The sequence below is a fragment of the Mus musculus genome, chromosome 18, assembly GCF_000001635.26.
Source record: "Mus musculus strain C57BL/6J chromosome 18, GRCm38.p6 C57BL/6J".
Lineage (NCBI taxonomy): Eukaryota > Metazoa > Chordata > Mammalia > Rodentia > Muridae > Mus > Mus musculus.
The window spans coordinates 17034017-17060287 of record NC_000084.6 but is presented as its reverse complement, the minus strand read 5'-3'; the positions used below and the strand labels follow the sequence as shown (position 1 = coordinate 17060287).

General features: G+C 39.2%; 2 long non-coding RNA genes and 1 other non-coding gene across 4 annotated transcripts in view; all 3 read right to left on the bottom strand.

Moving 5' to 3' along the window:
• 1700001G01Rik (RIKEN cDNA 1700001G01 gene) overlaps positions 1 to 24780 on the bottom strand; it is a 102052-nt gene extending 77272 nt beyond the window's left edge. The window contains exons 1-4 of the long non-coding RNA NR_130158.1: positions 24424 to 24780; positions 23998 to 24096; positions 21634 to 21723; positions 14842 to 14918 (exon numbers count right to left, since the gene is read on the bottom strand). This is a non-coding gene — a long non-coding RNA (RIKEN cDNA 1700001G01 gene). The remainder of the gene's footprint in view (positions 1 to 14841; positions 14919 to 21633; positions 21724 to 23997; positions 24097 to 24423) is intronic.
• On the bottom strand, positions 1991 to 9717 carry Gm41674. Of its 2 annotated transcripts, none has more exons than XR_877202.1 (3): positions 9491 to 9717; positions 2705 to 2804; positions 1991 to 2594 (listed from the first exon to the last, which is right to left on the bottom strand). It is a non-coding gene; the product is annotated as a predicted gene, 41674 (long non-coding RNA). The 2 variants fall into 2 exon arrangements; XR_001782539.1 differs by having other exon boundaries at positions 1991 to 2589.
• Positions 24781 to 25496: 716 nt separating the features above from the next.
• On the bottom strand, positions 25497 to 25626 carry Gm22470. The gene has a single exon (XR_003952691.1). It is a non-coding gene; the product is annotated as a small nucleolar RNA SNORA17 (small nucleolar RNA).
• Positions 25627 to 26271: the final 645 nt, after the last annotated feature.

Genomic DNA, 26271 nt, shown 5'->3' with positions numbered 1-26271 from the left:
TTTTTTTTTTGCTTTCTTCTTATCCCAAAAGCCATTTTAGTGTTCTATCTAGAGTGCTCTTCTAACCTCAGAAACCACCAAGATTCTCTGTCAATTGTACTAAGGTTTACATTCTTCTCTTTTTCTCACTATTGACCTTATGGTTTGTGAGCAAGTGCCTTGAAATCTTAACCCATAGTGTCAAAACTCACTCAGCAACTGCTAACAGATTTCAGAGAGCTCATAACTAAATTGGAAGTCATTATCTCCTTCATCCAGTTTATGTTCTTTTCACTTCCATTTCTATCCAATAAATACTGTGTGCTAGAGTCTTGCTATTATCCCCTTTGCTCAGCACCTACACTAAGTCAGTTTCTTCAACAGCACCCTCAAAGATCTCTCAGCATCACACTCAGGCAGAGCCTTCGCACCACTACACTCAATTTGAGCCCTCAATATATTTTCTTTACATTGTAAGTATGAATTCATTTTCTCAGTCTTGTATAATCTCCTAAATTTCTGTCTAAAATACTGTCCTGGTTAGTTGGCCCCGTGGCTTTCTTCTCCACTCACACAAACTGTTCGTCTGACAACTACCAAATTACTACTCTCAAAACTTGACTTGACTACAAGAACTTTAAAAGTTGTATACAAAGCTATCAGAAGTCATCATAGGAGAAACTAATAACTAGTAAGTGATCTTCCTGAGATGAGTCTGCTTTGGATTAAAATCCACGAAGGATTTTTTTGATAGGCAAGGCCCAGGAGAAATTTATTTTAGGAAAGATTCCTGCTACTAATATGCTTTTCCTGTTATTATATACATAACCGTTGCTAGGATTAGCCTACCCTTTTGAGCAGATCTCTGTAGAACAAGGAAAATGCACTATCTTATAGTGATGTTTATAAATAAACAGATAATGATTCTATAGAATTCCTTATTTGATTCAAATAAGTTTATGAAAAAAGTTTTTAAAGACAGTCTTATTGCTAGAAAAGTATAATAAAGTCAGAATCAAAATTAGAATGTGCCCACTCCTTAAAATAGCAAGTAAAATCTGGAAAATAAGAAATATAATGAGCTTTCATAATTTTACTAAAAGGAAAAATAGACTGGGACAAATTTGTGTTCAAGGAAAAACATTTATGTCCAAGGATAAAGTCATGTATGTATATTATGATAAGACAAGGCAATGTAAAAACTCTTGTTCTGAACCTTTAATGAATATAGTATGACAAAATACTACTTTGAACAATATCAATGTCCTTCTGCAACTCCCATTTTATGTAACATTTTTATCTCTAAAGAACTTTTTGTCTAAAAAGGTATAAAAAAAACCAGAGGAAAGAACGTTGTTTGTTAATTGCTTTAACTTGGGGAGCTTTGCCCCATCCACCCATCCATCAATCCAAATGTATATATCTGTTTGTCTATATGTTTGTGTGTAGGTATATGTGTATGTGTGTAAACATACGTGATACCTATGGAGATGATTGTGACAGATAGTCAGGCCTAGCCAGAGTGTGGATGCATGAATGCTTAAATGCATATGTGTCTGTACATATTAATTTGTTTCCTTTCCTTCCTTTCTGGTTCAGAAAAAGTTAACCAGTTAGTCCGGAGAGGTTTCTGACTGATTATTAGGCAGAGAAAGGAACACCAGCAATAAACCTTTTAACTTAATCTCCTGTTGTTTTAAAATGAGGTGCTAAACAGTTTCTTGCCTTAGAAGAACTCAGACAGGCAGGTCAGCTACCAAGTGACTTAAACTTAAGGCAGGTAAAGATTTTATTATTATACAACCTTAAATATCTCATAAGTCCAAGTCATATCTGCTGTGATCATAAAAAGAAAAAGAACTATAAGAATATGTTATGGTGGGGTTTGGGGGAAAGGGGTGCTTCAACAGACCCATGCCAAGGCATGCCTTCCCCCCGAGAGACAAGACATATACCTGTACAGCACAGAATAGAGTTTATTTAGGGTACAGGGAGGGGAGTTAAGAGAGTAGTAGAGGCAGAGAAAGGCAGAGAGAAGGCAAGAGCAGATAAGTAAAGGCAGGCCATGGCTATGTGGAGAGGGGGCAGGGGAGGGAGGGAAGGGGAGCAAGGGGACAAGATGTAAGAGAGAGACAAAAGCATAAGAGAACAAGAGGGAGAGGACAGGCCAAGCAGCCCCTTTTATAATGGGCCAAGTCTATGTGGTTATTGCCAGGTAACTGTGGGGAGGAGCATGCCTGGCTGCTGCCAGGAACTCTGGGATGAGGGGGTGGGATTTAGACAGAATACCAACATTTCCCTAGTTTGGTTTAGTTAAAAAAGGAAAAAAATTAGAAAGAGGTGATGGTGAAGCAGGAATAATGTTTTTGGTGATATCTGGCTGCTTCATGCTGACATTGGGCAGAGGTGTCTCTGGGGAAACTAGAGCAATGGGTATGGGGGTGTTTGTCCAGTCTTTGAAGAGTTGGCTGTTTCCTTGCTCTCCAGGGCCTGTGGAGACATCTGAGGATAGGTCAGAAGAACAGGTCCAGGAAAAAGTGTCTGTGTCTGAGAGGAGATTGGAGCATCTGAAGGCTGCTTCTCTGGAGCTGTCCTGGGTGTAGTAAGTGCCTGGACTTAACAAGATGTTGAAACACATTATATGTACAGAATAAGATTAAGTGCATTTGGGAGAAAGAAAAAAATCTTTTTTAGGATGTACAATTGAAACTCAGAGGAATCTCACCCTTTGGAATAGGTAGCAAGTGGGAACTTTGGACAGATGTACTTTTCTGGATGGAGGCTCTTTGGTCCATGAGAGGTAGATCTGTGTAGGTTTCCAGTGCCTTATAAGTTTATAAAAGAGATAACATGAGTTAACAACATGAACAATCTTTAAGATGAGCCTTTTGTGGAGCAGAAGGAGCAAGATTAAAAAGTTGAATTGTATAGTGGAATGTTTTATTAGAGTTAGGCAAATTTATAAGAACTCAGATAAGATTAGAACAGTGGCATAGCAAGAAGAGGAAATATGAAGTATTTAAATAATGGAAACTGAGTTTATATGAGGAGATAACAGATTACATGTGAAAGCTTTCTTCTAGCTGTCAACGTAGTCAGAAGTCTAAGAAATAAACCACAGTCTAGCAGTTATATTCCAGTTATATATTATTTAAAAAATGACAGAATCCACTAGCCAACTCTGTGTCTCTATGGTCTCAATGGCAACTTGGGCTATCAGTCTGGCTTTCAAGCACAGACGACCCAGGGTTTTTTCCTCTGTGGATGGATACATGTGACATGAGAGATGGCTTACCTTTATTTTAGCTAAGTCATTTGACTCAGAGTATCCAGTTTTGTCCACTGCGTGTTTCAGTGATTATCGTATCACAATCCAGGCAGTATACTATAGCTATGTCCATATTTTCTGAGACCTCATGGGAGAAACTGCTAGATGCTTTTAGAAATTCTGTCTGTCATAAACTTAATAGTTAACAAACTTCTGACAGGACTGAGGGCTATAGAGATTGGTTATAACTGAATAGAATTTAATAGCAGTAGTCAAGACAGGATAGGAATGAGAATCTTAAGTAACTTTGACAGGTTGTTTAGGTAGAGAAAAGCACATTGTTGCATTAGCAACGAGACATATGGCTAGGTCCAGAGTAAGAAAGCTGACAGCAGTGGCATAAGATTGCGGTGACAGAAAATGAGTTTGTCTAGGTAGGTTCAGGCCTGTGACACAAACTGAGCATGCAGGTCATGAGAACAGGCCGGTGTGGGAGCATGGATAGGTAAACACTTGGGCATAGGAGACATTTTCCATTTACCAGACTGCTGGCAGTATGTGTGGAGATCCCTTAAAATATACATTCCCATAATCAGCTTCCAAATGCTGACACCATTGCATACACTAGCAAGATTTCGCTGAAAGGACCCAGTTATAGCTCTCTCTTGTGAGACTATGCTGGGGCCTAGCAAACACAGAAGTCGATGATCACAGTCAGCTATTGGATGGCTCACACGGCCCCTAATGGAGGAGCTAGAGAAATTACCCAAGGAGCTATAGGGAACTGCAACCCTATAGGTGGAACAACAATATGAACTAACCAGTACCTGAGAGCTCTTGTCTTTAGCTGCATATGTATCAAAAGATGGCCTAGTCGGCCATCACTGCAAAGAGGCCCATTGGACTTGCAAACTTTATATGCCCCAGTACAGGGGAATGCCAGGGCCAAAAAGGGGGAGTGTGTGGGTAGGGGATTGGGGGGATGGGTATCGGGGACCTTTGGGATAGCATTGAAAATGTAAATGAGGAAAATACCCAATTTAAAAAAAATGCAGTTAGAACTACTATCCACTGGCTAGTATTTGCAAAGTATTGTTCACTAAGATTCAAGAAATATAATTTACTTTTGGAATAAATGTAATGTCTGTGATGTAATAAATATAAATGTAATGTATGCAATATAATAAATATAAGTGCAATACAAATATATATATATATATACATTCCCATTGCAGCACCATTCCCAATTGCAGCACCCATTGGGGGGTGGGGGGGGGGTAATTGGATTATTTGTACTGGCATCCCAAGAATAATTCAATGACCAAAAATGCCCGTCAGGCTAGAGGCCCAAGTCATCACTAGGGCCCCCTAGACGCTACACAGTAAATCCTGAACTTATTAGCAAGGGCCCTACTCTAGACCTAGGGGTTTCTTAAATGGCTGCAAGAGCCTGTAGCAGGAGGGGAGGGAGAGCTACTTTTGAGGGGGTATGGTCACCCAAGGATCGATGTCCTAACTTGTATGTTAGCTGGGAGGCTGGCCATAAAAACCATGGCTGTGGAATGACAACCCTTTAGCCCCCAGAAAAAAGCTGGCCAGGCCCTATCTGGGAAATTAGGGTCCTCCCTGCTGACTGGAGAAACTCCTTATCAATCAATATGTTGGGGTGTGTTTGTGAACTTCTGCAGTCTGGTAGCAGGAAATTTGGAACTGAGTGGTTGGTTTGGGCCCCTTTGACTGTGTCAAATCTAACAGATGGGACCTCTGGCAGGACGAGCAGGTACCCACTTTTCAGGCTGAGAACCAAGTGTAAAGCTAAGCAGCAGAGGGGAAGGACAAGAACTGAAAAGAAAAGGACAGTTAGACAAACATTATAACATGACTCCAGCCAGTGCTGAGGCCGAGCTTTTATAGCATTCTAGGTACTAGCAGAGAATAGGGTCAGTTCTTAGATCAGAGACAAAGTGATTAAACAAGGCAATGAACCAAAAGATCACACCAAGTAGTAATCAAACAGAAACAAAGTCCCCAAGTCACTGGGTCTGGGGGCTTCTCAGGATTGCCAAGACAAAAGGGAAATCACACCTTCCTTGGCTGTGTTCACCTTGATCCTTGCATCAGCTCAAATGTGAATATTCTTATCTGAGCCTACTTCCTTGAGCCCAGTACTTGCCAAATTTCTATATGTGGTATTAAAAGCTCTCCACATTCGTGGGGTTGGGGTAGGGGCCAGAAGGACAGCAAGTAGGGTCTCCAGCAGGCAGGTGAACCTGTTGAACTAGTCTGCAAAAATGAGGGAGGGAGGAAGGGAAAGCCTAACGCTCCCAGCCCCATGTTGCTGAGCCAGAGAGCGGTGAATGAAACTCTCTCTAAGGAGAGGGGAATCTCACCCAAGGAAAAAGTTCTAAAAGCATCAGTGAAAAACTAAATGTTTCCCATCCTCAAGGACACCACAGGGGTAGCTCCGAGCTTAAGAACTCTTCCCTGGAACCATGGAGATGGGAAGGGATGGGGGCCTAGCGAGCATGGATCTCTTGTGGTAGCTGAGGTGGGATGCAAACCTAGTTTCAAGATTCGAGTCATGGCAACAAATGATGTGTGTATAAAAAGTTAAAGAGCTATAAGAATATGTTCTGGCCCTGTGTGGGGGAAGGGGGTACTTCAGTGGGCCCATGCCAAGCCATCCTTTTCCCCTGAGAGATCAGACACAGGATGGTATAGTATAGAATAGAGTATATTTAGGACATAGGAAGGGAAGTTAAGAGGGTAGCAGAGGCAGAGAAAGGCAGAGAGACGGAGAGAAAAGAGAAGTGGGGGCTGGCCATGACCAGGTAAAGAGCGGGGGGGGGGGGGCGCACAGGGCGTGGGGGAGGGAATTCGAGAGAGGGGAACAAGCAGGAAGCAAAAATAAGGGAGACAAGAGAGTACGAGAGAGGGGGCGGGGCAAGCAGCCCAGTCCCTTTTATACTGGGCCAAACCTACCTGCCAACTCTGGACAAACATCACACAACCTTCTAGAGACATGTCGCCCCTAATGTCAGCGTGAAGCAGCCAGATATCACATACGACACTATTTCTGCTTCACCATCACCTCTTTCTAATTTTTTTCTTTTTTAACTAAACCAAAATGGGGGAATATTGGTATTCTGTATAAACTCCACCCCCAGAGTTCCTGGCAGCAGCTAAGCATGCTCCTCCCCATAGTTACCTGGCAACAGCCCCTTCTCCCACAGCCTGCCAGGACATATTCTTATACCTCTTACCTCTTTAACCTTTTATGATCACAATACCTCCACCAATGCTCTTTCCTCTTCTGCTACTTCAAGAAGTATCTAACAAGAAAGAACAACCACCAGGGCTGCCCGGCTCCCCCAGCACAAAACCCCAATGCAAAGCTAAACTTTATAATGTTTTAGGTAGCAGCCCCCCAGCACAAAGCCCCAATGCAAAGCTAAACTTTATAATGTTTTAGGTATACCTGACCTAGCTAGTAATTTCTACTATACAGGCAAGTTAATGTAAACCTTGCACCTTTGCTGTCTCCATTTTTTTTTTTTGCACCACAATTGTCTGATGACTATGTTTGTACTTTATCAACTAGACCTTGTATTTCGAGCAGGCGAAAAAAAAAACCATATATATATATATCCTTTTTTAAGTAAAAAAGAAACAGATCAATAGCCCAGCTATCATTTATTAAACTTTATTGCTATTTTCCTTTCTAGCTAAGCTCAGGATGAAATCTAGTTTTCCCTCTTTGTAAAAGATCACCTTATCATAATGCAAATCTTTCATTTCACTAGAAAGTATTTTCTGATCTTTTATAGAAGAGGAAACTCAGTACTAACTTACTTAGAAGCAGTTTCAAAACATTGTAAAGTAAAAGCCATAATGAATAACTTGTCCATACTTTGTATGCCGACTCATTTTTGAGCAAATCTTAAAAGCAATGCATAGGGATTTAGGCAGGGGACTTCCAGCAAGATTAATGGAAGTGAGCCTCCTTAAATCTCCTGAACAGCTTTGAAATTTCCATGTGCTATCAGTGATGGCTTTGGACTCAAAAATTCTGCCTTTGGTTTCAGGCTGCACATTTAAGAACACAATGGATGCGTTTGATATCGACAACCTGTGGCCTCAATTAATTAATAGGATATCGAATTTTGAAGATAAGCTAGAGACAGTCATATCTGGTGCTGAAATTCTTTCTGCGGAGTTGCTAGAGTGATCAAGCAGCATGCATTTGAAGATGAGAACACCTGCCTCCTGGATATCGATTTTAGTTTAAATACACAGAGACAAAGCCCAGTATAACTCTTTTCAGCAGGTGGAAAGATAAGAATATACTTTTTTTTTTTTTTTTACAGAAAGAAAATGCCATCAATTTTATAGTTTCCTAGATGCCCCAGTAAAGTCTGAATGTTTGGTAACAGTTGGAGGATAATGATGGAAATGAGATTTCACATTTATTTGCTGTGGAGGACCTAACGTTAAAAGATTTTTAGTTGTGACTTGATAATATTTACTACCCATGGGATGGCTCTGCCCACAGATGGAGCATTTGTGGAAAATTTTCCCACATGGGAATTTTTATCTACTTAGGATAAGAATAAGAATATCAATAAATTTAAAGAATTTTTGAAGAATTTTGAAGAATGACACTGGCTGAATATTTCTAGAACTAACACTTCCCTTTCAGATATCTTCTATATCACCAACATAATCCTGAAAACCCATAAGATGTTCTAAAAACTCAGTGCCAGGTCCATCCTGATTAGCTCTGGAAAGTGGCCCAACTGTAAGTGACTTTTAGCATCTAGTTCCTAAAACCATTCAGTATCCTGTTCTTGATGGGCAAAAACTGAAAATCATATTTAAGAGACTGTCTCTTTGTCACCATATGTTTGGCAATATTCACCAGTAGTCCCCATCACTTAGACCTCTTCTATAACAATTAATTTTCATTAAATGTAACATTGATTTATGTCAAGAAACAAAGTCCATGGCAAACATTTTAGCATAAACTATAATATCTATATGTACAGAGGCAGCACTTCTAATTCAGAATCATGCGAAGACGCCAACCTAAAGGAAAAGGACATTCCCCTTGAAATGGAGAGGACAGGAAATCCCCTAAGAATATGGAGGCCTAAGTATTTAATGCTTCAATTTGTACAGTAACCAGAGAGAGAGAGAGAGACTTTGCAATACTACTGTTATTTAGGTAGTACATAGAATCTCTCTTTGTCTTAAAGATAACCATATTCTCTGATTCAAATTATTTAAACTGACATTGTTCTTATGCAAATATGTTACTGACACACATGCACACACACACAAGCATATGGCATATGTACATATACATTCTTATAAACACATATCTATATAAAATCTAAGGAACACAATAATGAGGAAAAACATGTGTTATCTCTCTGATGTCTTAATTCACTTAATATAATTTACTCCACCTTATATACTGTTTCCCTGCAAATAACATGACATTTTTCTTTATGGCTAAAGAAATCTGTTATCGACAGATATCACATTTTCAGGATTTATTCCTCTATTGCTAGATACCTACTCTGGTTCTATAACTTAGCTGATATGAATGTTGATGTAATAAATATTGGTGTACAATAAAAAGCAAAGAGCAGTACCACATACATGTATTAAATATCCACAGGAAACTCCATGAGAAAGAAAGGGAAAGTTCTCAGATTGAAAGCAGATGTCATGGTAAGGGATTTTCATAGAAATGTGGATTGTCTTTGTAAAAGCACCAGTGAAATATGTCTGAGAATTACAGTTGCTGTGTTCTTTTAATGTAACAGTTAACATAATGCAGACTCCTTAGTAATGTCACTGAACACAGAGGTCGAAGATGATAGGGTCTTTCTGGAATTTTTGCACATGAGAGGCAGGCAACAGGAATAATAACTGTGACAGAATAATCTTTCCAAGGCTTCCGCAACAACATCTTACTTTCTGTTAAAGTGATAAAAAGTGGCCTAAACTGACCAACTTAGAAAGGGTTTAATTCATCTTGTACTGAGGGGAAGCCAGGACAGGCACTTAAGCAGGTATCTAGAGACTGAAATTTAAGCAGATGCCATGGAAGAATGCTGTTTGTCGTATTGGTTTCCCATGCCTTGCTCATACAACACTGCCTAACCAGCAGTGGTAGAACTGCCCACAATGGCTAGAACCCTCCCACATCAATAATTAATAATAAAAAAAAATTACCCCACAGACTTGGGCAACAGGTCAATCTACTAGGAGCAGTTCTTCAGTTGAGACTGTCTCTTCCCAGGTAACTCGAGCTTGTACAAAGTTGACAAAAATTAACTAGCACGCTCCCATGTAAATCATTTTTACATGCACAGATTTCTTCTCTTCATTCTCTGAAATATTCAGGAAACTTGTCAAGTTCTAAGTTTAATCTAAATGCTCATGTAGATCAAACACAGGTCTGAGAAACCATATTCATCCTAGTTTTGTGTAAGTGCAGAAAATGTATGACTTCTTAGTTGACATGATTTAATTAATTCAGGTATCAATATTGTTGGTGCTTATTATGAGATACTTAAATTGTGATATAATGAAATATAATCTTATAAAAAGTTTAACCTGTGCTCTTTTGAGAGCTTTGCAGAATAATTATGCCTGCTTGCACAAGGTGCAGTATAATGATGAGACTAATAGATTTTACAATTTTGTGTTCTTTCTGCCTTATATTGTATCTGTGATGACACATGGCTATGTGTTAAACCTCTTGGACATTTCTCTGTGCTTATATTAGTCTTCTCCCCTGGAGTGTAGTTTTACTTTAAACGTAAACCTATACAACTTCTATAATGTTAGCATTGTACCTAGAGGAATGACTGTGTGCAGCTTCATCTTCTTGTTGCTTTAACTGTGTGTGTGTGTGTGTGTGTGTGTGTGTGTGTGTGTGTGTGTGTTTGATGCATTTGGTCTGCATTGTTAGCTGTTTTATGCAGCGAAATGAGACCAGATTTCTTTGAATACAAAGAATGATTTTAAACTTGGAGTAGGAAGTGAAAATTAATTCCCATGGGATACTATTATGCTCTTTAGATTTCATATTCCTGACTGGAGCCACTATTACTTTTCTTAAATAGAATAAAATGAGGTGACTCATCTTTATCTAAAGGACACAGTGAATTGACAAGATACAGTAGATAACAATTGGTTTTTTCCTTCCCAGGGACCTCTGGGAATTTGGTTTTCAACACTCCCATAACACGTGCACATATACTTCGGGCTTCTGAGGGAAGCTTGCACACTATATGACTGCACGCTCTGGTCACATCTCAATAATCTGCATGTATACACTTGAGCCTTGACAATCCTATAAAAATACTTAGTAGAAAAATTTTAGACAGTTTCTAAAGAACTTTAGTCTCTCCTTAGGTGAAGGTTTATATGATGAAAGACAGGAAGCTGTCAGATCCTGGGACCATTGACTAAAGAAGTGAAGGAGGGGGATTATAAGAAAAGGTAAGCATGAGTCAAAGCACACAGCAAGCAAAAGACCTTTGAACAACTCTTGGATTGTCTCACCCTCTATAGCTGGAGAGATGTAGCTGGAGCAGAACTCAGAATGTCCTCCTGGCCATTGGACGAGTATTATCACATGGAACATTGTCATCCTGCCTCCATGAAGCCCTGGCCATACTGATTGGTTCCATCAAATCTACTACTTCCCTCTTACATTGACAGTGATGAAAATGTATGAATTTACAGTTCTAATGAAAGTATGTAAAGTCAAGCATCTAATTATAGTCTCAAAATGAACCCTATAAAACCAAAGCCCTGATGAGACATATCCTAAAAAATTTATGAAGAGGAATGTGAGAAGCACTGAATCTCAAGAGTGAAATTTTACTAACAAACTGAATAATACTTCCAAATTTCATAATACTAATATTGTATTGATGACACCTACTTGGCTTACTTAATTGCTTTTGTTTGCATAGCTACTAGTAGCATTCTCTGTAGGGATGTCCTGTAAAATGTTTTATTCTGAGGGGCTTAAAGTGATTTTTTTTTAAATATAAGGCATGGCCCATAATCAAAATCTACTCAATTTCATGACCTGTGTAAATGATAATCAATACAATGTGAACTCAGAACACATGTCATGATGGGTAGAACTGATATATCAGAAATTTAGGTGTGACATCAGATTTTTTCAAAGCAACCTAATTTGCTAAGAAGATAGTTCAGTAGTTTAGAAGACTTGCTACTCTTACAGAACATCCAAGATTACTCCAGGCACTCACATTGGGCAAGATACAACCTTCTGTAACTCCAATGTCAAGAGATCTGATACTGTCTTCTGAATTTTATGGAAATACAACATACATAGGTATATGCTCCTCCCACACACTACATAATACATACATACATACATACATACATACATACATACATACATACATACAAAAGCATAATTAAAACAAAGCATTATTTCATCTAAAAGTACTCTCACTGTCTTTATAGTAATTACATCATTTTAAAAATACTTACTTTATATTTATGTATATTATGTGACCTGCATGACTCTATGTGTATCACACATGTACAAGATCCCACAAAAGCACAACTCCAGAAACTGGAATGACAGGCAGATAGGGGCTGCCATATGGTAGCAAGAAACTGTTGCTTCTCTGCAGGAGTACTAAGCCTGCCTCAGTGCAGACCATTTGTCTCTGCAGCTTGCCATCATTTTTAAAAGAATTGTCTAATGTATCAAAATTATTCTCAGACTCTTTTATCTCTATTTCATTTGGCATTAGTCATTATAAATGGTTCTATAGAGACATTTTATACACATGTGTGATGGACTTTGAGCATGTCTTTCCTGTCATCCTATCTTTTTTTCTTTTTCTTTCCTACATCCCTGAGGTTTCCATTCCTTCCCCTAAACAGAGCTGATTCTACTTTTGTGTGTATGTATATACATACATTACTATCGATTTAGATAGAAAATCTAGTTCCCACAAATGAGAGAAACCATGGTAATTGTCTTTCTGAAACTTACTTAACTCAATTTATTTAATAATCTCAGATTGTATCTGGTTTCCTGAAAATCACATAATTTTAGTCTTCCTTATGTCTGAATTTTAATGCATAGACATGCCATGCTTCATTTATTCACACATCTGTAGACAAAAAGCTAAAATGGTTCCATATCTTGCTATTGTCACTAGTGCAGTAATACATACCAATTTGCAATATCTATGGTATGACGACTTGGAATCCAGAGGAGAGTAATAGATTGGATCCAGTTCTGGTTGGCGTTTTGGAACACCTCCATACTAAATGTCGATAGTAGCTGAAAAAGTCTTTGTTCCCTATGCAAGTGTATAAAAATTCTTTTTACCACATCCTCACCAGCTTATACTGTGACACCCTTTCTTAAAGACTGTTGTTCTGACAGAGGTAAAATGAATCTCAAAGCTGTTTTTATTTGTATTTTTCTGATAGATGATGAGGTTGAAGTTTTTTGATGCTCATAGGTGAATTATACACTTCATCTTTTGAAAGATGTTTGTTCATCTCTTTATTCCATTTGATGATTAGATTGATTCCTAGTTATTTTAGTATTTTTTTAGTTCTTTGTGTACTGTAGATGCTAAGTCACTGTCAAGTGGGTAGTTAACAAAGATTCTCTCCCATTCGGTTGACTGTCTCTTCAATCAGTGACTTGCTTCCCATGCTCTTTTGTACAATACAAGTCTTGACAGAAATAACTGATCTAAGCTAGTTCTATTTTAAGGAAGACTGGATCACAAGGAAAATGATTAATATTTATGCTCACAAATAAAAGAGATAGAGAGTTTGGGTTGTTTATACTTAGTCACAAGACATTCCTGAGACCTGGGACAAGGGGAGAGATAAGGTCCCAGGATGCTATGTGGGCTGAGACTCCTACCAGTGGGAGATATGGACCCTCAAATGGCCACTTCCTGTTACATATGTGAAGGCCCTCTAGGTCTATCTAGCCCATGCTTACTCCTTGGTTGATGGTTCAATCTCTGGGAGCCCCCAAGAGTCCAGGTTAGTTGACTTTGTTGATTTTCTCTGTGGAATCTCTGTCCTCTTCAGGTGTCCTCAGTTCTTCCTGCAACTCTTCCACCAGCTTCCCAAGCTCTATCTAATGTTTGGCTGTGGATCTCTGTATCAATTTTCATTGTCTATTAGATGGAGCTCTCAGAAGAAAGTTATGGTAAGCTCCTATCTGCAAGCATAACATAGTTACCATTTACACGGACCCACCAACAACTGAATCAGGGGCTTTCTCTGAATCTGTTGCCTGCATGTGAATCCTTCCTCTAGCTAGGTTGCCTTGTCTGACCTCAGTGGGAGAGGATATGACTAGTCCTGCATGACTTCATGTGCTGGCTGTAGCGGGTGTGGTATGTGACATGAGGCATGGAGGGCTCCCCCCTTCTCAGAGGAGAAGGGGAGGGGGAATAGGGGAGGATCTGTGTTACAGGGTACTGGGAGGAGAGGGGTGCTGATATTGAGATGTAAAGTGAATAAACAAATTAATAAAAAGATTTCCAGTTTTGATTTTTGCAAAATAAAATCATTTCGATTTTTCACCAAATCTATTGTCTTCTTTTGATAATATTGGCATCTCAATGTTATTAATTATTTCAACTGAGAAATATACAATGTGTTCATAGAAATCTTATTTTTAACATTTGTAGATTTTATTATGCAAGTTCTTCACTATTCTAGTAAACTCCTCTGAGATTTACTGCAAATGGAATTTGATAACTTCCTTTTTGGATTTTTCAAGACTAAATTATAGAAGTACAGTTAATTTTATGTCTATCATTCTTCCTTCCCTAGATTCAACTAGTTCCAACAGATTGCATATGGTATCTGGAGGAGTTTTCTAGATCTAATATCACACCACACATGAATAGTGATAATTTAGAATTTCCTTTTCCAATATTGCTGGCTTTTTTGTCTTTATCTTCCCTAATTTTTCTTACTAAAATTTCTAAGAATTTGGTGAACAGAAATACATTAGTGATCCTAGAGGGAAACTATCATTCCTTTACAAGTAACTGTGATAATTCTCTGAAGGCTTCTTTCATACATGGCATTTATTTTGTTGAGAGAGCTATCAACTATGTCTATTTTGTTAAGTATTTATATAAGCTAAGTATGTTGGAACAGTGCTAAAGGATGACCTTATGCATCAGTTGAAATGAGCATGTGGGAATATTTTCCAACTCATGCTATGAATGTAGCACATGGTTATTTTTTGCAACCAAACCCATAAGATGAGGTATCTCATAAGTAAAAGTAGTAGAGACTCTACAGGCCACTGACTTAGCCAGACCTTAAGATTAAGATTCCAAAGAAGACTGTAAAAGTCTGAATGCTTAGTCCAATGCATACAAGGAAGAAAGGGCTTCATTTTTTTCTGCATGAAAAGAACACGGGAGAGGAGCATTCTCCCCAGTATATTCACAAAGAAAGGATATAGCTATGAAATTTATGTGAGGCTCTGGTCCAGAACTAGTTGTCTTCTGATCACCAAAACTGTTAACCTGTCTGTTTTCCATCGTTAAAGTAAACCATTTGATCAGCATGTTGAAGTGATCAAAATCCCAGCTTGGCTTCAAACCTAAAGAGCAAAACATGTAGTTGACTGAATCACAGAAGAGGCAAAGCACCAGGTAACTCTTGCTCAGGACAAAAGATGAAAAGGCACCTGAGACTGACCTAAAATTATGTCAAACATCCTTAAAGTTCATGAATAAACACTGCTTGGTCACTTTGCATATTCTTTCTAGTATGCTGCTAGTTCACCAAGATTTTATTGAAAAATTTTAATCACTGTTCATAGGGACATTACTCTGCAGTTTCCTTAGTGTCTAGATAATTATCTACCAACTCCACAGCACCAGGCCCTAGATCCTCATAGTTGCAGTGGACTACAGTAGTTCTACGCGTTTAAAGTATTTGCATGGAGAATTGGTTCTTCTTTCATTTCTCCAGAACCATTATTTACTTTCCACAGTATAATTTATAATTTTAATAATTAGAATCTTCTATTTACTTTTCTTATTTTATATTTTTAAACACTTATTTAGAAAAGGGGAATAGTAGAAAATTTTATTCATTAATTAATAATTAATAGCTTATTTAAAGAAAACATTTTTTTAAATTTTTTCCCCAATTTTTTAATAGGTATTTTCTTCATCTACATTACAAATGCTATCTCAAAGTCCCCCATAACCTCCCCCCACCCAACAATTCCCACTTCTTGGCCCTGGTGTTCCTCTCTACTGGGGCATATAAAGTTTGCAATGCCAAGGGGCCTCTCTTCCCAATGATGGATGGCTAACTAGGCCATCTTCTGCTACATATACAGCTAGAGACAAGAGCTCTGGGGGTAATTCAAATTGTTGTTCCACCTATAAGATTGCAGACACCTTCAGCTTCTTGGGTACTTTCTCTATCTCCTCCATTGGGAGCCCTGTGCTCCATTCAATAGCTGACTGTGAGCATCCACTTCTGTGTTTGCTAGGCCCGGGCATAGCCTCACATGAGACAGCTATATCAGGGTCCTTTCAGCAAAATCTTGTTGGCGTAAGCAATGGTTTCTGCATTTGGTGGCTGATTATGGGATAGATCCCCAGGTGCAGCAGTCTCTGGATGGTCCATCCTTTCGTCTCACCTCCAAACTCTGTCTCTGTAACTCCTTCCATGGCTGTTTTGTTCCCAATTCTAAGAAGTGGCAAAGTGACTACTGAGGCATATAAAGTTTGCAAGACTAATGGGCCTGTCTTTCCACTGATGTCCAAGTAGGCCACCTTCTGATACATATGCAGCTAGAGACACGAGTTCCGCAGGGGGTGGGGGTGGGGGGTGGGGGGTGGGGTACTGGTTAGTTCATATTGTTGTTCCAACTATAGGGTTGCAGATCCCCCAGCTCCTTGGGTACTTTCTCTAGCTCCTCCATTGGGGGCCCTGTGATCCATCCAATAGCTGACTGTGAGCATCCACTTCTAGTACTCCATTGTGTAAATGTACCAGATTTTCTGTATCCATTCCTCTGTTGAGAAACATCTGGGTTCTTTCCAGCTTCTGGCTATTATAAATAAGGATGCTATGAAAATAGTAGAGCATGTGTCCTAATTACCAGTTGGCACATCTTTTGGTTATAACCCAGGAGAGGTATTGCAGGATCCTTCGGTTGTACTATGTCCACCTTTCTGAGGAACCACAAGACTGATTTCCAGAGTGATTGTACAAGCTTGCAATCCCACAAACAATGGAGGGGTGTTCCTGTTTCTCCACATCCTCACCAGCATCTGCTGTCACCTGAATTTTTGAACTTAGCAATTCTGACTGGTGTGAGGTAGAATCTCAGGGTTGTTTTGATTTGCATTTTCCTGATGATTAAGGATTTTGAACATTTTTTCAGGCGCTTCTCAGTCATTCGGTATTCCTCAGTTGAGAATTCTTTGTTTAGTTCTGAACAGCAGTTTTTAATGGGGTTATTTGATTTTCTGGAGTCCATCTTCTTGAGTTCTTTATATATACTGGATATTAATCCCCTATCTGATTTAGGATTGATAAAGATCCTTTCCCAATCTGTTGGTGGCCTTTTTGTCTTGTTAACAGTGTCTTTTGCCTTACAGAAGCTTTGCAATTTTATGAGATCTCATCTGTCAATTTTTGATCTTACACACAAACCATTGTTGTTGTATTCAGTAATTTTGCCCCTGTGCCCACTTCTTCGAGGCTTTTCGCCACTTTCTTCTCTATAAGTTTCAGTGTCTCTAGTTTTATGTGAAGTTCCTTGATCCACTTAGACTTGACCTTAGTACAAGGAGATAAGAATGGATCAATCTGCATTCTTCTACATGATAACCGCCAGTTGTGCCAGCACCATTTGTTGAAAATGCTGTCTTTTTTCCACTGGATGGTTTCAGCTCCCTTGTCAAAGATCAAGTGACCATAGGTGGGTGGGTTCATTTCTGGGTCTTCAATTCTATTCCATTGGTCTACCTGTCTGTCCCTATACCAGTACCATGCAGTTTTTATCAAGATTGCTCTGTAGTACAGCTTTAGATCAGGCATGGTGATTCCACCAGAGGTTCTTTTATCATTGAGAAGAGTTTTTGCTATCCTAGTTTTTTTTTGTTCCAGATGAATTTGCAGATTGCCCTTTCTAATTCATTGAAGAATTGAGTTGGAATTTTGATGGGGATTGCATTGAATCTGTAGAATGCTTTAGACAAGATAACCATTTTCACTTAATTGATCCTGGCAATCCATGAGCATGGGAGTTCTTTCCATCTTCTGAGACCTTTTCGATTTCTTTCTTCAGAGACTTGAAGTTCTTATCATACAGATCTTTTATGTCCTTAGAGTCAAACAAAGGAATTTTCTATTATTTGTGGCTATTGTAAAGGGAGTTGTTTCTCTAATATCTTTCTCAGTCTGTTTATCCTTTGTGTAGAGAAAGGCCATTGACTTGTTTGAGTTAATTTTATATCCAGCTACTTCACTGAAGTTGTTTATCAGGTTTAGGAGTTCTCTTGTGGAATTTTTAGGGTCATTTATATATACTATCATATCATCAGCAAATAGTGATATTTTGACTTCTTCCTTTTCAGTTTGTATCCCCTTGACCTCATTTTGTTGTCGAATTGCTCTGTCTAGGACTTCAAGTACTATATTGAATAGGTATTGAGAAAGTGGGCAGCCTTGTCTAGTCCCTGATTTTAGTGGGATTGCTTCCAGCTTCTCACCATTTACTTTGATGTTGGCAACTGTTTTGCTGTAGATTACTTTTATTATGTTTAGGTATGGACTTGAATTCATGATCTTTCCAAGACAATTATCATGAATGGGTGTTGGATTTTGTCAAATGCTTTCTCAGCATCTAACAAGATGATCATGTGGTTTTTGTCTTTGAGTTTGTTTATATAGTGGATTACGTTGATGAATTTCCATATATTAAACCATCCCTCCATCCCAGGAATGAAGCCTACTTGTTCAGGGTGGATGATTGTTTTGATGTGTTCTTAGAATTGGTTAGAGAGAATTTTATTGAGTATTTTTGCATTGATACTCATAAGGGAAATTGGTCTGAAGATCTCTTTCTTTGTTGGTCTTTATGTGGTTTAGGTATCAGAGTAATTGTGGCTTCCTAGAATGAATTGGGTAGAGTACTTTGTGTTTCTATTTTGTGGAATAGTTTGAGAAGAACTGGAATTAGGTCTTCTTTGAAGGCCTAATAGAACTCTGCACTAAACCCATCTGATCCTGGGCTTATTTTGGTTGGGAGATTATTAATGACTGCTTCTATTTCTTTAGGGGATATAGGAGTGTTTAGATCATTAACCTGATCCTGATTTATCTTGGGTACCTGGTATCTGTCTAGAAATTTGTCCATCTCATCCAGGTTTGCCAGTTTTGTTGTTTATAGGCTTATGTAGAAGGATCTGATGGTATTTTGGATTACTTCAGGATCTGTTGTTATGTTTCCCTTTTCATTTCTGATTTTGTTAATTAGGATGCTGTCCCTGTGCCCTCTAGTGAGTCTGGCTAAGGGTTTATCTATCTTGTTGATTTTCTCAAAGAACCAGCTCCTGGTTTGGTTGATTCTTTGAATAGTTCTTCTTGTTTCCATTTGGTTGATTTCGCCCCTGAGTTTGATTATTTCCTGCCATCTACTCCTCTTGGGTGAAATTGCTTCCTTTTGTTCTAGAGCTTTTAGGTGTGTTGTCAAGCTGCTAGTGTATGCTCTCTCTAGTTTATTTTTGGAGGCACTCAGCGTTATGAGTTTTCCTCTTAGAAATGCTTTCATTGTGTCCCATGAGTTTGGGTATGTTGTGGCTTCATTTTCATTAAACTCTAAAAAGTCTTTAATTTCTTTCTTTATTCCTTCCTTGATCAAGGTATCATTGAGAAGAGTGTTGTTCAGTTTCCATATGAATGTTGGCTTTCTATTATGTATGGTGTTATTGAAGATCAGCCTTAGTCCATGGTGATCTGATAGGATTCATGGGACAATTTCAACATTTTTGTATCAGTTGAGACCTGTTTTGTGACCAATTATATGGTCTATTTTGGAGTAGGTACCATGAGGTGCTGAGAAGAAGGTATATCCTTTTGTTTTAGGATAAAATATTCTGGAGATATCTGTTAAATCCATTTGCTTCATAACTTTTGTTAGTTTCACTGTGTCTCTGTTTAGTTTCTGTTTCCAGGATCTGTCCATTGATGAGAGTGAGGTGTTGAAGTCTCCCCCTATTATTGTGTGAGGTGCAATGTGTGCTTTGAGCTTTACTAAAGTTTCTTTAATGAATGTGGTTGCCCTTGCATTTGGAGCATATATATTCAGAATTCTGAGTTCCTCCTGGAAGATTTTACCTTTGATGAGTATGAAGTGCCCCTCCTTTTCTTTTTTGATAACTTTGGGTTATTCGATATAACCCAATTTTATTTAATAATATTTTATTTGATTCTACTCGATAATAGAATGGCTAATCCAGCTTGTTTCTTCAGACCATTTGCTTGGAAAATTGTTTTCCAGCCTTTCTCTCTGAGTTAGTTTCTGTCTTTTTCCCTGAGATGGGTTTCCTGTAAGCAGCAAAATGTTGGATCCCGTTTGTGTAGCCAGTCTGTCAGTCTATGTCTTTTTATTGGGGAATTGAGTCCATTGATATTAAGAGATATTAAGGAAAAGTAATTGTCCTTTCTGTTATTTTGGTTTTTAGAGTTGGGATTCTGTTCTTATGGCTGTCTGTTTTATATTTGTTGAAGGATTACTTTCTTGGTTTTTCTAGGGTGTAGTTTTAGTCCTTGTATTGGTTTTCTCCTGTTATTATCCTTTGACAGGCTGGATTCGTGGAAAGATATTGTGTGAATTTGGTTTTGTCATGGAATACTTTGTTTTCTCCATCTATGGTAATTGAAAGTTTGCCTGGGTATAATAGCCTGGGCAGGCATTTGTGTTCTCTTAGTGTCTGTTTAACATCTGTCTAGGATCTTCCGGCTTTCATAATCTCTGGTGAGAAGTATGGAGTAATTCTAATAGGCCTACCTTTATATGTTACTTGACCTTTTCCCCTTACTGCTTTAATATTTTGTCTTTATCTAGTGCATTTGTTGTTCTGATTATTATGTGTCGGGAGGAATTTCTTTTCTGGTCCAGTCTATTTGGAGTTCTGTAGACTTCTTGTATGTTCATGGGCATCTCTTTCTTTAGGTGTGGAAAGTTTTCTTCTATAATTTTGTTGAAGATATTTGCTGACCCTTTAAGTTGAAAATCTTCATTCTCATCTACTCCTATTTTCCTTAGGTTTGGTCTTCTCATTGTGTCCTGGATTTCTTGGATGTTTTGAGTTAGGATCTTTTGCATTTTGCATTTTTTTTTAATCTGTCCATGTTTCCTATGGAATCTTCTGCACCTGAGATTCTCTCTTCCATCTATTGTATTCTGTTGCTGATGCTCATATCTATGGTTCCTGATTTTCTTCTTAGGGTTTTTAAGTCCAGAGTTGTCTCACTTTGGGTTTTCTTTATTGTTTCTACTTCCATTTTCAAATCCTGAATGGTTTTGTTCAATTCCATAAGCTGTTTGGTATTGTTTTCCTGTAACTCTCAAAGGCATTTTTGTGTTTCCACTTTAAAGGCTTCTAGCTGTTCACCTGTGTTTTACTGTATTTCCTTCTTAAAGTCCTCCATCATCATCATCATCATAAGAAGTGACTTTAGATCCATGTCTTGCTTTTCTGGTATGATGCTGTATCCAGGACTTGCTATGGTGGGAGAATTTGGTTCTGACGATGCCAAGTAACCTTGGTTTCTGTTGTTTCTGTTCTTATGTTTGCCTCCTGCTATCTGATTATCTCAAGTACTTGCTGTCTTCAATATATCTGATTGGAGCCTGTCTTCCTATAATCCCAGATGATTCAGCACTCCTCAAAGTCCAACTCTCTCAGTGATCCTTTGATTGTGGGCTCTTCTGAACCTGAAATTCTGGATGTGTCAGAGTTCTTGGCAGTCAAGTTCCTCTGAGACACTGAAATACTGTTGTGACCCAGCTCCTGTTATCTTGGGATCCTCTTGTCCTAAGATCCTGGGCTTGTTACAGTGCCTGCAATTAGAGTCCCCTTTGAGGAGCATGGAGCTGTCTGGTCAGTGTGCCTAAAATTATGTGGAGAGTGGAGGTGTCCGCAGATTCCGTGCTGAAAGTGACCCGACGTTGGAGCCAACTGGAAGGGACTTGTGCCCCTAGTCAGGCCAGTTTTCTGCTTCCTTAATACTGTCTCAGGTCCCAAGAGATTGGATTGGAACAGAAGTTGTGTTCTACTTACCAGTGGTCCTAAGATCGTGTGGAGAGTCCTCTAGTGACCGTGGGCATGTCCACTGACTCTGTGCCCAAGGTGACTCCATGCTGACGCTGACTGGAAGGGCAAAAAAAAAAAAACATTTCTAAAACTCTACTTTGGGAAATACACATCATAGAGTTAGTGAGATAGTTTAAGGAACATACTGATCTCATTAAAATATGGGATATATGAATAAACTCTATTCCAGGAAGAGAAATTTTGAATACTGTTCTTGCTTCTGCTATATCAGAAGTTGAGGACTGTGGTAAATTATTTTACAAAGCTTCAATTTTCTTATCTGCAAAATAAAGGAAGGTGTCAGGCTTTTCTCCAAGAAGACTTAGAAGTTTTATCATTTTTATTTAATTATATTTTTATCATTACCATGTGTTTTTATTTACCTTGAGCAAATTACAGGGATTCCTGTGGCTATTTTAATGATGTCGAGTAGAAGAATTGTAACTGGCTTGCCTGATGAATATAAAGAAATACCAGAGAAATGTCTGTCTCCCTGCCTTCAACTACCAAACTATTGAAACAATAGATGCCAAAAAATTAGTACCTTCCCCCAAGAATCTTGGGTTGGGAAATGGAGAAAAGAAAAAGAAGTAGAAGAAGAAGAAGAAGAAGAAGAAGAAGAAGAAGAAGAAGAAGAAGAAGAAGAAGAAGAAGAAGAAGAAGCAGCAGCAGCCTAGGCTAGTCAAAGAGGAATATACCCTTTCAGAAAGAGATTTTCCACATTTCTGAACACTTACTTCATTGGAATTCAGAGCCAAGATAATGGTGGTCACTGATAGGCATAATCAAAGCTGGACCAGCTTTGGTCTCTTGCCTTCTGTTTAAACCTTACCCCCAGTAAGATTTCAGAGATAAACTTAAGGGGTCATTAGATTTCTTTACTCTTCTCCCAAGTGTAGACATACTAAGTACATTTCATCTTTTTCTGTTTTTTTTTTTAAGATTTATTTTATTAATATATGTAAGTACACTGTAGCTGTCTTCAGACACTCCAGAAGAGGGAGTCAGATCTTGTTGCGGATGGTTGTGAGCCACCATGTGGTTGCTGGGATTTGAACTCTGGACCTTCGGAAGAGCAGTCGGGTGCTCTTACCCACTGAGCCATCTCACCAGCCCTCTTTTTCTGTTTTCAATGTTAATGTAGGTCTTCTTTTTGCCTTATTAAAGTCAAATGTCTGAGCAGGAATGATTGGGCAGCTAGAGTCTGGTAACAATATTTTGTAAATTATTTATATACATGTATATAATGTACTTTTATAAAATAATCTTTTATGTTTCATCCACATTTTTAATATTATTTAGAAAACCAAATTTGGGAATCAGTCTTTTATCCATAATTTTCTATTTTTATTTAATTCATCAATGCTATAAGAGTTATCTTTCCTTCTGTCTTTGTATTTAGTTTGTTCTTTTTCTTACTCCTTATATTTTAAGAATAGATTATCAATCCAAGACCTTTTTTGATTACTCATTTATGCAAGCTCATACTTTATAGTCCAGATTGGCCTTGACCTTGGAATTCTCCTGCTTCAGCATCCAAAGGTATATAATTTCAGATGCATCTCAATGTGCTTTTTGTTGCTTATTTCCCCCAACTTTTTATTGGTTCATTGTGAATTTCATATCACGCACTCCAATCCTAATCACTTATCTCCCCCTCCCATTGTACCCACCCTCTACCCTGGCTACCTTCCCTGCAACAGAGGGAAAAAAATCTCATTGTGAAAGCTGTAGTGTGTCACAGTATACCCTTTGGTCCACATTTTTTTGTTTGCAAATATTCATTGCAATGAGTCCTTGGTCTGGTATAATGTCTCTGCCCCTACCATCTATTTCTATTGGAACCTCACTAGGACACCTCTCTGATATCTTGTTATTGCCATGTGTCATGAGATCCTGCAGTTAGTTTTGTATCTATAGGACTTGACCGGCCCCTTCAATCACTCCAGTAGTCCAGCAGTTGGGTAGAGATGGGCATCAGTCAACTTAAAGCCCTGGGTCTGAGCCTGAGAGTTATCTGAGCTGTACAGTCTATGGGTTCTCCTGCTTTCAGACCCTCAAGACCAGCACACCAGCAACCCCTGCTACCAGGGCAAACCATACCCTGCTGCACATGTGAGGTGCAGTGCTTACTCTCTCAAGTGTTGCAGCCAGTGAGGGACATGGACAATGCACTCACTCTAAAGACCCCCAGAGTCAGCTCTTTTGACTGCCATAGATATAGAGGTACAAGGGAGGGGAGGAAGACATCTTACCATCTTCTGTGCCACCACCCAGCAGACAAGAAGTAGGGACAGCTTTCCCACACTTTTTCTCTAGGGTTCTGCTCACCTGAAACCCCTTCATCCACAGTCATCTTGATTGTGCTCCTCAGGAAGGGGCAGACACAATTCTCCTGCTCTTGTGATCCAGTCAGGACAACTTCACCACCTATAGCCAGTAGTGAGGGAAAAAGGGAGTGGAGGAGAGCTCTCCTTCAGCTATGCTACCACATAGCATACAAGAAGCAGAGCTGGCTCTCCAACGTGATTGACCCCGGGGAAAGCTCACAGAGAATCCTACATCCAGGGCAAGAGATACTGTGTTGCCCAGGTGAGGTTCAGGACATGCTCTCCTGCTCTCCTGACCCAGGCCTGGGTCTCCAACCTATTGTGGTAAGGGGCAAGATGGGGTTGAAGGTAGAGGTTTATCTCACCTTGCCCATGTCACCATATGGTAGACAAATGACAAGGCCAGTTCTCTCATGCTTCTGCTCACCTTTAGAGCTGTCTTGCCAGCATCCCTGACACCAGGGTCAGTAGTACTGAGGTTAGATGCAGCTGCTTTCCTGAGTGCTGTAGTTTGTGAGAGGCAGGACCATCTTTCCTGGTCTCATTACCTCAGTGCCAGGTCTCCTATATGCCACAGGGGTTGAGACGGAAATGGAGGAAGAGGGTATCTCTCCCTTTTCCAAGCCACCACACAGTCACATCACCACACAGGACTTGAGTGATTGGGCAATATTTCCCATGTTCCTACTCCTGAGACAGGCTCACGTGCAAAATGCTCTCCTGAGTACTGCAGTTGGTGGGGTCAGATCTTCTCCTCTCATGCCCTCATGGCCAGCTCTCCCATGATGCCAAAATGAGGGGTGGGGCCAATTATGCACAGCCACCAGACATAAACATGTCCCCAGACATCACCAGGGATGTCTGCCTGGCCATTGGTGGTAACAGACCCCTGCTGTTAACAGACATAGCCCCCACTGGCAGCACAGGCCAGGACCTCACCATGGTCCAAGGTAGGTGGCATCTCAAGATACTTAGACTGTTCTTCACTACCCTCAAGTTTCTAGTTCTACCTCTCTTCATTGTGCTTATACCCTTCTGTTTCTCTTCCTCTTTTACTTCCCTACCACTTACTTGCTCCTTTTAGTGGCACCCAGGGTCTCTGAGTGTCTGGGGTCATCTCAGGAGTGGACTCAGAGATGTTATGACCAACTTGCATTGTGGCACAAGGCAGGGGTAATTTTGTGCATGCCCTGCCCCTCCAAAGCCTGTGTGACACCTAACTGGTAGCCATCTCAGATTAACTCCCTCCTGACACCGATCTGGTGGGCATCTCTGTCTTGCTTCTCACATGGCCCACTAGAGTAGTCCCACATGAGTGTCTTCTATCTCAGGCTCTCTCCTTCTCAGGGCCTTCAGTCCTAAGCAAGTTTCTTCTAGTCTTTGGCTTGCTCCTGGTTCTGAGGATTGTCTGGGCCTATGTGGTACTGGACTGATGGTTATCTGAGGCTTGTTCCTTGTTCACTGGACTAGTAGTCATCTGAGACTCTCTGTTTTTCAGGGACTGTTAGGTTACTAATCATACAGGTTCAAAGGTCAGAACAGTGAGTGTAGACATAGCCTCTCTCTTTTCTGACACCTACAGATGCACATGTGACACAGCACTAACACCTGCAACCCTCCTAAGGATAGGTTTATTGCTTTTAAATATAAGCATTTATACCTTTACATTTTTCCTTTATCCCTGCTCTCATTCTGTCTCATATGTTCTATTATGGCTCACCTATCCATTTTCTATTGTAATTTTCTCTTTGATCTTTTTTTTGACAATTCAAGTGATTTGTTCAATTACCAGTTTTGTTTGTTTGTTTTCTATCTTTCATTTATGTTTATGTAATTTCTAAGGTCATTCATTACACTGTAGCTAGAAAGGATTTTTGAAGAGTCTTCCTACCTTCTTAAAGTTTATTGAGGTTCAATTAGGAACTTAATATTCTGTCTATTCTGGAAAATGTCCTACGTGCTTAGAGAAGACTCAGTGCTGTTGGTAAAATTGGTTCATCTCTCTATTTTATGTGAACTCTTCTCTTGTGTTAATCAAATGCTTTATTCTATACCTTTCCTCTCCACAACTATCCTAGCCATTATTGTAAGTAGGGTATAGAATTCTCCAACTGTTATTGTAAAGCTGCCCTCTTTCATTTTTTTAAAAAAACTTCGTTAGCATAGCTGTCCTTCTTTGATTACTATTTGCAGGTAACAACTTTTGAATTCTTTCACTTTTAACCCATTCCTGCCTTTGATTATAAAATCAGTTTCAAGTCTGTACAAAATGGCT